This window comes from Bos javanicus, chromosome 29 (genome assembly GCF_032452875.1).
Source record: "Bos javanicus breed banteng chromosome 29, ARS-OSU_banteng_1.0, whole genome shotgun sequence".
Lineage (NCBI taxonomy): Eukaryota > Metazoa > Chordata > Mammalia > Artiodactyla > Bovidae > Bos > Bos javanicus.
The window spans coordinates 4,054,914-4,068,473 of NC_083896.1; positions in this window are offsets into that span (position 1 = coordinate 4,054,914).

Genomic DNA, 13,560 nt, shown 5'->3' on the forward strand with positions numbered 1-13,560 from the left:
GTCTGAATTTTTGGAATAAACAAATGGAGGATAGAAGAATTATAAAAATGCTTCTTAGGATTCAAAATGTTAGTGTTAAATGTTGATTCTTTCACAGTAGGAACCCAAGTGAACTATGATATGAAACACAGACATAAAGAGTAAAATGTACCAGATGCTGCTTTAAGAGCCTTACAAATAATTGCTTTAATTCTCCTAATAGCCCTCTGAGGTGGACACAAATGAAGAAATGAGTAATCCGCATAGGTGGCATTTGAACTCATGGAGGTTGGCTGCAAATTTTGTGTTCTGAAACATTGTCCTGTACTGGTTCTCTAGGTATAGAAATAGAAACAGACAAGCGTGAGAAGTACATGCACATTAATTAGGAATCTGGACCACAAGCAAGATAAAGAGATTGGCTAAGACAACCTGTAGGGATTTCCCTGGTGGCTCAAATGGTAAATAATCTGCCTGCAGTGAGCGAGACCTGGGTTCAACCCATGGGTCAGAGAGATCCCCTGGAGAAGGGAACGGCAGCCCGCTCCACTATTCTTGCCTGCGGAATTCCATGGGCAGAGGAGCCTGGTGGGCTCCAACCCGTGGGATTGCAGAGTCTGGCACGACTAACTAAATGCACAAGAGAACCTGTCAGTTGTGAAAGGATGAACACAAAATCAACAGAGGGCTGGGGGTGAAGAAGAACTCTGCAATGACAAAAATAGAAAGCAGGGAGAGCAATAGCTGCTTCAGAGCCATTGCCTCTGGGGTGATTAAGAAACTTCTAATTTGAACACAGACCTCAGCTGAAGATTCAAAGTCTCAGAATGGTCAGAGTTTAGACTATGTGCCTGCCCGCTGGCTAGAGGGTCTGGGAGAGTAGGATTTGTCTCCTTTTCTTCCATATCAAGAAGTTGATTCTGGAATCATATTTCTATCATTAATAATACAGACGACTCTCTCAAAAGAAAGTAAAAATTTTATTAGCAAGGGGAATGATTATTAGGCAACCAATGCAATCCAGATGTTCTCCACAATGGACAAGTCGACACATGACTTAAAATGTTAAATACCAAACTTTTTAAGTGCTATGCACGAAGTTGGATGGTGTACAGGTGCAGCTCAACATGGTATAATTGTGGGGAAAAAAACATGTTTTTAAATCAAGCACACTTAGTGGATAAATTATTTAATATCTTTGATCTTGGTTTTCTCATTTATAACACAGTGTTAGTAATTCTATTTCATGGATTTGCTGTGGGGATTAATTTAAGTAACATGTGAAGTGTCTACTAGTATGCTCTCAGTAATTATTTACTTTCTTATTAAATTCAATTTCTGAGTCCTCAAATGTTACTAAATTTAATAAAAATAGCTACCTTTTATTGGACATTGTTTATACACTCTGCCAACATTTTCAAATACTATTTCCTGCTTTAACCTTTCAGAGGGGTGAAGATGGGTTCTATCGTACTCATTTACAGATGCAAAAACTGAAGCTTAAAGAGGTCAGTTGCTATGTTGCTTGTAAGTGATGAGATACAAAATTAGATTTACACCTGAAGTCATTCTTAACTCCCCACTACACCATCTTGGGGCTTCCCTGGTAGCTCAACTGGTAAAGAATCTGCCTACAATGTGGGAGACATGGTTCTATCCCTGGGTTGGAGAAGGTAAAGGCTACCCTCTCCAGTATTCTGGCCTGGAGAATTCTGTGGATTGTAGTCCACGGGATTGCAAAGAATCAGACATGAGTGAGCGACTTTCACATCACACCTTCCTACACTTAAAAAAGAAGATAAGAGTTTGTAATATTATAGCACAGGGTGACATTGTTATCTAGCCTTTATTTGTTATATTCCTGAAAATGCCGTATATTTCATGATTTCACTTAAAATAGTGTCATGACATGACTTAAAATGTTAAATATCAAACTCCACCAACCTCCCACCACCCGCCCACCACCCTCCCACCACCCTCCCACCACCCCCTCACCACCCACCCACCACCCTCCCACCACCCTCCCACCACCCGCCCACCACCCACCCACCACCCTCCCACCACCCTCCCACCACCCCCACCACCACCCGCCCACCACCCCCTCACCACCCTCACACCATCCTCCCATTACCCTCCATTGCACCCTCCCATTCATCTTCTTGAGTTGCATAAAGGGTGTCAAGTACCCTTTCGAGGCTCAAGACGGAAGGTGGGATTTCTCTCCAGACGCTGCAGTGGAGAGGGGCCTCAACTCGCGTTGAGGGTAGAATTTCTTGGGGTTTCTCAAGTCATGGCAAGAAACTTGGGGTCCCTCTCGACTTGTGATGGGGGCCTCAAACCCGCTCCTGTTGCTTCAGGAAAGTCAAGTCTCCATTCGAGTTGCGAGGGGCCTCTCAGGATTCCTCTGCAGTCGGTGCAGGGGCATACGGCCTCATCTCGAGTTGAGGCCGGAACCTCAGGGTTCCTCTCCAGTTCTGGCATGGATCTCGGGGTTCCTATGGAGTTTCAACAGGCGTCTCAGGCCTTGTCTCGTGTGGAGACATGGAACTCCGCTTCCCTCTCGAGGTTTCAAAGAGGTGTCAGGCTTCCTCTTGAGTGGACATAGGGGTCTGGGGCTTTTTCTCGAGGTGCCACGAGGCTGTCACCCCTCCCTTCGTGTTTTGAGTCGATCCTCAGGGTTCCCGCCGAGTCAGTGCAGGGGAATCAGGCTTATCTGGAGTAGCTGGGGAAATCGGGGTCTTTTCGAATTGAGGCACGACTCCCGGGGATGCGCTCGAGTTTCAAGGTGAGACCGGCCTCCTCTTGAGGGGCAACGGCAAGGTCAGGATTCCTTTCCCAACGAAGCAGGGGAATCGACCCTCACCTTGAGTTGAGGAAGGGGAAAACGGGCTCTTCTTGAGTTGTGGCGTAAAACTCGGTGTTCCTTTCAAGTGGACGGGTATCTCCGGGACCTTCCTGAGTTGCAAAAAGGGTGTCAAGTACCCTTTCGCATTTCAAGAGGGAACGTGGGGTTTCTCTTGAGACACTGCTCTGGAAAAGGGCCTCATCTCGTGTTGAGGGACAATCTCGTGATTTTTCTTGAGTTGTGGCAGGAAGCTTGGGGTTCATCTTGAGTTGTGACAAGGATCTCAGAGACTGACTCGTGTTGCCTCAGCAAAGTCAGGTCTCTTTTCTAGTTGGGTGGGGCTTGTCGGGATTCCTCTGGAGTTGCTGCCCGCGAATAGGGCGGTGTCTAGAGTTCAGTCAGGAAACTCAGTGTTCCTCTCCTGCGGCAACAGGGATTTCGGGGTCCCTATGGAGATTCCAAGGTTCAACAAGGGATTCAGGCCTCGCATGGTGTTGAGGCATGGAACTCTGCATTCCTCTCTAGTTGTCAAAGGGCTGTCAGGCCTCCAGTTGAGTTCAGGTGGGGAATTTGGGCTTTCTCAAGAACATAGGCAGGGCCAACAGGCCTCCCATCCTGTTGTGAGGGGATCCTTGGTGTTCCATTGGAGCGGGTGCAGGGGAATCAGAACTTACCTGGAGCGGTGGGGGAACTCAGCGTCCTTTTTCCTTGCAGCTGGATCCGCGGGGTTCCATTCAAGATTCAGCTGGTGACACAGGCCTCCTCTTGTGGTACGAGGGGAAGATGGGATTCCTCTGAAGCTAAAGCAGGGAATGGGCCCTCATCTCCAGATGAGGTTTGACACACGGGGCTCTTCTCAAGTTGTGGCGGGAAACTCGGCTTTCATCACGAGTCGTGACGGGGATCTCTTGGCCCCCTTAAGTTGCATGAAGGGAGTCAAGCCTCCTCTTAAGTTTTGAGAGGGAACTCGGGATTGCTCTCAAGGCTCTGCAGGAGAAAAGGGCCTCATCTCGCGTTTACGGGGGCATTTCGTGGTTTGTGTCGAGTTGAGGCGGGAGGCTTGGGGTTCCTCTGCAGGTACCACCAGGAGCTCAGGGAGCCTCCTGTTGCCTCAGGCAAGGCAAGTCTCCATTCGAGTTGTGAGAGCGAGCACAACAGGAGTGCTCTGGAGTCACAGGCAGGTGAATCAGGCCTCAATTCGCATGGAAGGGGGAATCTCAAGGTGTTTCTCGAATTGCAGCAAGAAGTGTGGATTCCCTCGAGTTGCCACGGGGACCTGAGGGAGCCTCTCATGTTGTCTCTGGGAAGTCAGGAATCCTTTCGAATTGTGAGGGGCCTCTCAGGATTCCTCTCGAGTTGGTGCGGGCGACTAGGGCCTCATCTAGAGTTGAGGTGGGAAACTCAGGGTTCCTCTCCAGCTCTGACAGGGATCTCGGGGTCCGGAGATTCTCCTGGGGAGTCTGACGTCGTCTCGTGTTGGGGCATGGAACACTGCTTCCCTCTTGAGGTGGAAAAGGGGTGTCAGGACTCCTGTCGAGTTGAGGTAGGGGTCAGGGGCTATTTCTAGAGGTGCCACGGGGCTCTCAGTCCTGCCTTCATGTCGTGAGTTGATACCCTGAGTGACATTCCAGTCCTTGCAGGGGAATGAGGCCTTATCTCGAGTGGACGGGGACATCGGGGTCTTTTCGAAAGACCCCTGGAGTTCGTCTTGAGTTTCAAGGTGAGACCGGCCTCCTCCTGAGGTGTGACAGTAACATCGGGATTCTTTTGCAGACGAAGCAGGGGATTGGACCCTCATCTCGAGATGAGGAGGGGAAACCCGGGCTCTTCTTGAGTTGTGGTGGGAAACTCGGTGTTCCTCTCGAGTGGAGACGGGTATGTCGGGGAACTTCTTGTGTTGCCTAAAGGGTGTCAAGTACCCTTTCGAGGCTCAAGACTGAAGGTGGGATTTCTCTCAAGACGCTGCAGCAGAGAGGGGCCTCATCTCACGTTGAGGGGAGAATCTCCTGGGGTTTCTTGAGTCGTGGCAGAAAACGTGGGGTTCCTCTCAAGTTGCGACAGGGACCTCAAACCCGCTCGTGTTGTCTCAGGAAAGTCAAGTCTCCATTCGAGTTGCATGGGGCCTCTCAGGATTCGTCTGCAGTTGGTGCAGGGGCATAGGGCCTCATCTCGAGTTGAGGCCAGAACCTCAGGGTTCCTCTTCAGTTCTGACATAGATCTTGGGGTTCCTATGGAGTTTCAACAGGTGAGTCAGGCCTCGTCTCGTGTGGAGACATGGAACTCTGCTTCCCTCTCGAGGTGTAAAAGAGGTGTCAGGCTTCCTGTCGAGGGGACATAGGGGTCTGGGGCTTTTTCTCGAGGTTCCATGGGGCTGTCACCCTCCCTTCGTGTTTTGAGTCTATCCTTTGGGTTCCAATCAAGTCCGTGCAGGGGAATCAGGCTTATCTGGAGTGGATGGAGAAATCGGAGTCTTTTCTAATTGAGGCACGACTCCTGGGGATGCGCTCGAGTTTCAGGGGGAGACTGGCCTCCTCCTGAGGGCCGATGGCATGGCGGGATTCCTTTCCTGATGAAGCAGGGGAATCGACCCTCATCTCGATTAGAGGAGGGGGAAAACGGGGCTCTTCTTGGGTTGTGGCGTGAAACTCGGGATTCCTCTCTAGTGGGGACGGGTATCTTGGGGACCTTCCTGAGTTGCATCAAGGGTGTCAAGTACCTTTTTGCATTTCAAGAGGGAACATGGGGTTTCTCTTGAGGCACTGCTCTGGAAAAGGGCCTCATCTCGCGTTGAGGGAAGAATCTCGTGGTTGTTCACGGGTTGCGGCCAGAAGCAACCCAGGAGATTCAAACACAGGAGAAGCAAACCCAGGAGATTCTCCCCATTCTGCAGCTTCTGTGGTTTCTTTTCCGACATTTTTCTGGCCACCTAGCACACATTTGTGTACACACACTCATGCACACACACACACACACACACACACACACACACACACAGAGGCTTTGTTCTTTTTCTGAGCCCAGGAAACTCTCACTTCAAGTCAACATGTGAAGCCCTGCAGTGGTAAAACCTGGAAAATCTGATTCCTGACAATTTGCCCCATTTTCTAAATCAGAACCAGATTGTAGCTAGTCTAGGCCGTGGGGGATGAAGAACAGAAGTCACACCTCCTGAGCTCTGGCCTGGATGGGCAACTCATACAGGCATTGGCCTGTCTGCATTTGGCAGATCAAGCCTGGGGAAAAGGTTCTCACTGAATTTTGCAGAAGATGCTGTGGTTAGGGAAATGGGAGGACATGCCCACAGTCACAGGTCTGGAGCTGAGGCTCTTTCTGTATTTGGGGTCAGAGACCCTGCAGACTCCAGGGGCAAGAGTGTGGGTGGCTGCCAAGCCTTGTTCTCTTTTCTTGTGACAGAGTGTCAAGGAGGAGGAAAAGGCACCCCCTAAGAAGTACGCCATCAAACCGCCCAGGGACCTGACTGGCAGGTTTAAGCAAGGACAGGATATGAATAAGCAGGAGGTGATCAAGGCTGAGGAGGAGAATCGGCGGAAGCAGGAGGAGGCACGCCTCTTGGTGGGTCTACCATCCTCAGCCCTCAAGCCATGAATTCAGCTCCAGAGAAGGGGCTTCTAGGAATGCAGAAACAGACACAGGCCTCGAAGGGATGTGCTTATGGGCCCCCAGGTTCAAATCCCCTCCTCCCTCTTCCAAAAACCCCACTTCCACCCAGCCAGGCGGGAATCCCAGTGGTGGTCAGCCAGATGCTAATACTACAGAGCTGTGCTGCTGCTGCTGCTGCTAAGTTGCTTCAGTCGTGTCCGACTCTGTGCGACCCCACAGATGGCAGCCCATCAGGCTCCACCGTCCCTGGGATTCTCCAGGCAAGAACACTGGAGTGGGTTGCCATTTCCTTCTCCAATGCATGAAAGTGAAAAGTGAAAGTGAAGTCACTCAGTCGTATCCGACTCTTAGCGACCCCATGGACCGCAGCCCACCAGGCTCCTCCATCCATGGGGTTTTCCAGGCAAGAGTACTGGAGTGGGGTGCCATTGCCTTGGGCCAATTCATTGTGTACTGTGAAGTTCTGGGGTCCTCCTTGTTCCAGACCAGTAGCTCCCTGAAGATATATCTACATCCATCCTCCATTCACCTTGCCACCACCCTCCCACCACCCTCTCAGTACCTTCCCACAGTCCTCCCACCAACCTCCATTCCACCCTCCCATTCATCTTCCCACTACGATCCCACCTTCCTCCCACAATCCTCCCACCACTGTCCCACAATCCTCCCAACAACCTCCCACAATCCTCCCAACGCCCTCCCACCACCCACCCACCACCTTCCCACCACCCTCCCACCATCCTCCCAGGACCCTCCCACCACACTCCTACCACCCACCCACTGTGCTAACACCACCATCTAACACCTGCCCACCATCCTCCCACCACCCGCCCACCACCCTCCCACCATCCTCCCAGGACCCTCCCACTACCTTCCCACCACCTTCATACCACTCTTACACCATCCTCCCACCACCCTCCCACCACCCTCCCACCAACCGTCCACCATCCTCCCACCAACCGTCCACCATCCTCCCACCACTCTCCCACCACCCTCCCACAATCCTCCCACAATCCTCCCAACACCCGCCCACCACCCTCCCACCACCCTCCCACCACCCTCCCTCCATCATCCCAGGACCCTCCCACCACACTCCTACCACCCACACCCCCACCACCCTCCCACCACCCGCCCACCACCCGCCCACCACCTGCCCAGGATCCTCCCACCACCCTGCCACCACACGCCCACCATCCTCCCACCACCCTCTCACCACCCTCCCATCACCCTCCCACCACACTGCCACCCACCACCCACCACCCTCCCACCACCCTCTTGCCATGCTCCCACCACACGCCCACTGCCCTCCCACTGCTCTCCCACCACACGCCCACCACCCTCCCACTACCCAACCACCACCCTCCCACCACTCACCCACAACCCCCCAACAACCCTCCCACTACCCTCCCACCACCCTCCCACCAGCCTCCCACCAGCCTCCCACCAACCGTCCACCATCCTCACACCACCCCCCCACCACCTTCCCACTATCCTCCCACAATCCTCCCACCACCCTCCCACAATCCTCGAACACCCTCCCACAATCTTCCCAACACCTTCCCACCACCTGCCCACCACTCGCCCACCACCTGCCCAGGATCCTCCCACCACCCGCCCACCACCCTCCCACCATCTTCCCACCACCCTCCCACCACCCGTTCATCACCCTCCTTCAACCCTCCCACCACCCACCCACCACTCTCCCACCACCCTCCCAACACCTGCCCACAACCCGCCCACAACCATCCCACCATCCTCCCACCACCCTCCCACCACCCCCCTGCCACCACCCCTCCACCACCCGCCCACCACCCTCCCTTCACCCTCCCACCACCCCACACCACCTTCCCACCATCCAACCACCATCCTCCCAACACCCACCCACCAACCTCCCACTACCCCCGCACCACCCTCACACCATCCTCCCACCACCCTCCATTGCACCCTCCCATTCATCTTCTTGAGTTGCCTAAAGGGTGTCAAATACCCTTTCGAGGCTCAAGACTGAAGGTTATATTTCTCTCCAGACGCTGCAGCAGAGAGGGCCCTCATCTCGCGTTGAGGGGAGTTCATCATTGAACTTGAAGCACAATAAATTTTAATTATAAAGCTTATAATCATAAAAATATTTTAAGAACTCAACTTATAATAATATAAGCATGCTATACTCCAAAAAATAAATTCTTAGCAGGCAAACCTAACAGACAGCTATCTTTTAAAAAATCACACACTAAGCACACATATAGAGAAATTTAGTTATACAATTCAATTTAGAATTGAAAATGGATCCTTGTCATTAAATCCTTATGTGTGCATGTGCGTGTTAGTCACTGAGTTGTGTCGGACTCTTTGCAACCCCATGGACTATAGCTGCCAGGCTCCTCTGTCCATGGAATTCTCCAGGCAAAAATACTGTTTTCTGTTGTTCAGTTGCTCAGTCATGTCCAACTCTTTGTGGCCCTATGGACCGCAGAGTGGATTGTCTTTCCTTCTCCAGGGTATCTTCCCAACCCAGGGATCAAACCCCAGTCTCTTGCGTTCAGACAGATTATTTACCACTGAGCCACTAAGCAAGCCTAAATCCTAAGCAAAATATAATTATTTAGAATAGAGACATAAACATATTTTGGATAAATTTTTCACCTGCTGAAAAAATTATTTCTAATTTTAATCTAGTAAGTTGAGGTGCAAGTTAATGAAATATTTTTCTCTGACTCCATCTTAAAACAATAGGCCTTCCTATGTTAGAACCTTAGAATGCAAATATATTGACACACCGGGATTCAACAGAAATTCCAGGTGTAGGTGAGTTTTATTTTCTCTTTCCTCTCAGTTTCAGGTTGGTTTTATGGGAATGTAATATAGGTTGGAAAAATGAAAAGATTTGTAGACCTCTAAGGAGTTTTTTGAGAAATCACCAACACATGTGGTCTTGGCAGCAGTCTGGACTATATTCTTGTGTTGAGCACAGGGAGGTTGCTGGTGGGACAGTTATGTCTTGTTTGACCCAGACTAGTGTGATTGAGAACAAAGGCAGTACTTCTAGCCAAAAAAGAGCTGCCTGTTCACTTGTATTTTCTAGGCCACTCCTGTCCTTTAAGAGGAAGAAACATTTGTTATGAGGTCAACTAATTTTTCCATAATCTTCTCTCCATAGTCTTGGTCATCTATCTCTTTACTTCCACATCAACTGCCTCTCTGCAAATAGTGAGCTGAACTTTTGTCATTGTTTTGTTCAGTCACTAAATCGTGTCCAGCTCTTTGTGATCCCATGGACTGTATGCAGCATGCCAGGTTTCCCTATCCTTCACCATCTCCTGGATCTTGCTCAAACTCATGTCTGTTTAGTTGGTGATGTTCTCCAACCATTTCATCCTCTGTCGTCCCCTTCTCCTCCTGCCTTCAATCTTTCCCAGCATCAGAGGCTTTTCCGTTGAGTTGGCTCTTCACATAAGGTGGCCAAAGTATTGGAGCTTCAGCATCAGTCCTTCCAGTGAGTATTCAGTGTTGATTTCCTTTAGAACTGACTGGTTTGATCTGTCACAGCTCACCAAGAGTTAGAGACATTTTAGGTAAGGAGGACAGTGGGGCTGTGTTAACCCCAGAAGAGCCAGTATAAACTTCTGTCTTAAATTTGAGTCTCATCTCAGCCTCCTTTTTGAACTGGGGAAGCTGACTCGGGGCAAAATTATATTTTCAAATGAGGTACCCAGAACATGCCTGACCTCTTTGGAAACATTTGATTTCCATTCTTAATTGGTTACTAAAAATATCAGTATTTTATCCACAAATAATGCTTGCTTTTGGCCTTTAAACTATGCACTAGGTAGTGGAAATAATATTACAGTTGCTAAAGTACTTTGATTTAAGATTCTGCCTTTCATTCAACCTCCCCAAATGACTAAACAATTGATAACAAACAAACAGATGAGATACGTTTGATAGTTTTAGGTACTTTTCTAACTATGCACAAATCTAAAATCTCTACCTTGCATGCAAATTTTGTCTTTTGCTTTTAACTAATAGGGTTATTTGGCAACTTGTAATCTAACACTTCAGTATTCTTGCCTGGAGAATCCCAGGGACAGAGGGGCTTGAGGAGCTACAGTCCATGGGGTCACAAAAGAGTTAAGACAATTTAATGACTAAACAACAAACAACAACCAAGAAATACTTTATTAAGATATCTTCCTTTCACCAGATACAGTTGTGGCTGTCATTGGCTCTGTATTCAGTATCAACATTTTTGAAGGGAACACTGAGATTTATATCTTATTTATATTAGAATAGAATCAATGTCCATTCACCTGCAGCAAAAAGTCCAACTCACACAAGTTATTGAAAATATTGATGTTGGCCCAGATCTTTATAAATAAATGCTAAACTTCTAGTTCCTTGATGTGGCCTGTCACCCCTGCAAGGCAAGTATAGCTAGGTGAAGTTGACAACCATTTTAATAACTGCTTGACGTTGCCCTATGGAAAGCATCATTAAACTTGTAAGTGATGGTCCAGGTAGAAGAGGATATGTGGCCTCTGTGATAGAAAAACCACGTTGTCAAAAAAATAGTCCTCAACATCCTTGCATTTGGTTCCTTCATGTGTTTGCCAATTTCATGTGAGCCCAAAAAGATGAAATGCAATATACTCTATCACCCATATTCTGTAAGAAAGTTGAGTAGATGTAATATTTTCTTTAGAAAATATTTTGCCACAGGGACTTCGTTTAGTCTTTAAAAAGGAAAATCAATTATTCGCTCACTAGCTGGGAGAAAAACACATTTTTATCATAAATGAAATATCTTAAACAGTTTATTGAGCACTGAAAGCCCCCAACAATTGCATGCCTTTCCTTCTTTCTACTTTAAAATTGTCATTGATGGAAGAAGCCTTTTCATTTCCATTGATTCAAAATTTAGGATTTAAGCTTAAAAAACCTGGAAATACGAGATAAATCAGTGGAGGACTGATCAGGCCACTCTTCTCAATCTTGGCAATTACATAACCATCTGTGAAAACTTGGATTTATCTGTACTTTTATTAAAGTATCACCATGAAGATTGGAATACATGTATTTTCACTCCTAATAGAGAGGCTTTGGCAAGATAAACTTTTCAAGGTAGACATACATTTTAAGGATAACTTCAGAGACATGAAAATAATTCCAGTCATTCGTTCAGGAAATGACTTGTGTTGGCAGTAGTCTTATAAATGTACACATAGTTGTGCTATATCTTTACCTGACTGTGTGTGTGAATAAGCAGATCACAGATCTACTGCAGGAGGTCCATGTGTGTATGAATGTGTGTTTACCAAAACATTCTGCTTAATTAGATTTTATACAGTAAATGATAACCTGGAAGAAAGCTAGATATAGAATGATGAATACTTTGCTCAGGAGACAAAAACCTATAATTTACCTATGATTCTGACACTGACCTTAGATGTAATCTTAGGCAAGACACCTAGACTTTTAAAACCTTAATTTCTTAATTTTATCATGAATAAATATTGTTCCTAGTATTTGCCACTTCAGTGTTTCAGAGTTATTGTAAGGGTCAATTGGAGTAATATATGTAAAAGTGTTTTTAATCACGTATTGATATTATATTGTTTTAAAAGATTTAACTAAAAATATTTTAATCTATGTGGAAGAAAGTTTTTCTGAGGTATATTTCTCAGCAGTCACAGACTAGCAAATTGGGTACTGTCAACATAAATTTCAGTTGAAGATTGGAAATTGCTATTTGCTTTGTATGCTGAATCCCCATATGACTTTCTAAGATCTGGTTTCCCGTAAGTGAGCCTGAGATGGGTAGGGATTCTTCTGTAGATGATGTATTGAAGGTGTGTGAAAAGCAGAATCAAGAAAGGAGTGATTCACTTCAGGTGCACCTTTGGATTGGACATTAATGACAATGGAGAGCTGTGTCACATCAAGGCAATGGGGCTGACCTTCATGCCTCCATATCAATTGGTCATTGGCTGTAGGCCGGCCCAGGGTCAGCACAACCTCAGGGCAGTTCTCAACTGCCTCAGTGATAGGCTGTGCTAAGAAGACTTCCAAGTAATGGGAGCAAATTCTCAAGAGTAAGGTACACTGGAAAGCTATTGGTAGCCCACCCACACATAAGCTGAAGATGAGGCCACCTGAAGCTAATAGGATGTAGCTGAACCACCACCAACTTCTACCTCATTCTACATGCTATTGTACATCCAGAAAACACACTTTGACAACTTCTTATATATAGTGCATATGTAACTCATCCTTACCCTCCAGGTGTATCAGTTTTACCCAAACCTTTAGCATTCTACTTTCTGCTTTCTAGTTGTTGTTGTTGCTTAGTCACTAAGTCGTGTCCAACTCTTTGTTACCCCATGAACTGCAGCATTCTAGGCTTCCCTGTCCTTCACCATCTCTTGGAGTTTGTTCAAACTCATGTCCATGCCTGATAAATCAATGTCATTCTAGACAATGATGCTCCCTGAATGGTGAAGTGGTAAATATCTCTGTCAGTAAAATTGTAGCAAAGGATCAGAAAAAGACTGTGTATTCTGTCAACTGAACTTGTTAAATGTTCTTTGTTATTGTACAGAAAAAAATGCCCCACATGTCACAGATCATGTGATTTTTTTTTCCTGAAAAAGGCCATGTCTGTAATAGCAACCATACTTTTAAATACCATTTGATTAAGTTTAAATCACTGCCTACCATCCTCCATGATCACTGACCTCTTGCTCTGATCATAATCAAATATCAATATTCCTGAATCTTTCAGATATGTTTGGTGACAATAATTTCTGTGATCCCCTTAAAGAAATGGCATTGCTTTTGTAATTTCAATAATGTAATAATTTCAAAATGCATTGATTTTTATTATTTCAATAGGGAGGGAGAACTTTAGGGACTTCTGGGATACTTTTTCAAAGGTATAATAAGATAAAGTTAATCCTTTAACCTGAAGTCCCTAATCCTCTAACCAGTTTTTACTTTTTACTGTAGACCCTGGTGGCTTAGTTGGTAAAGAGTCTGTCTGTAATGCAGGAGATCTGGGTTCAATCCCTGGGTTGCTAAGATCCCTGGGTGAAGAAAATGGTAACCCACTCCAGTATTCT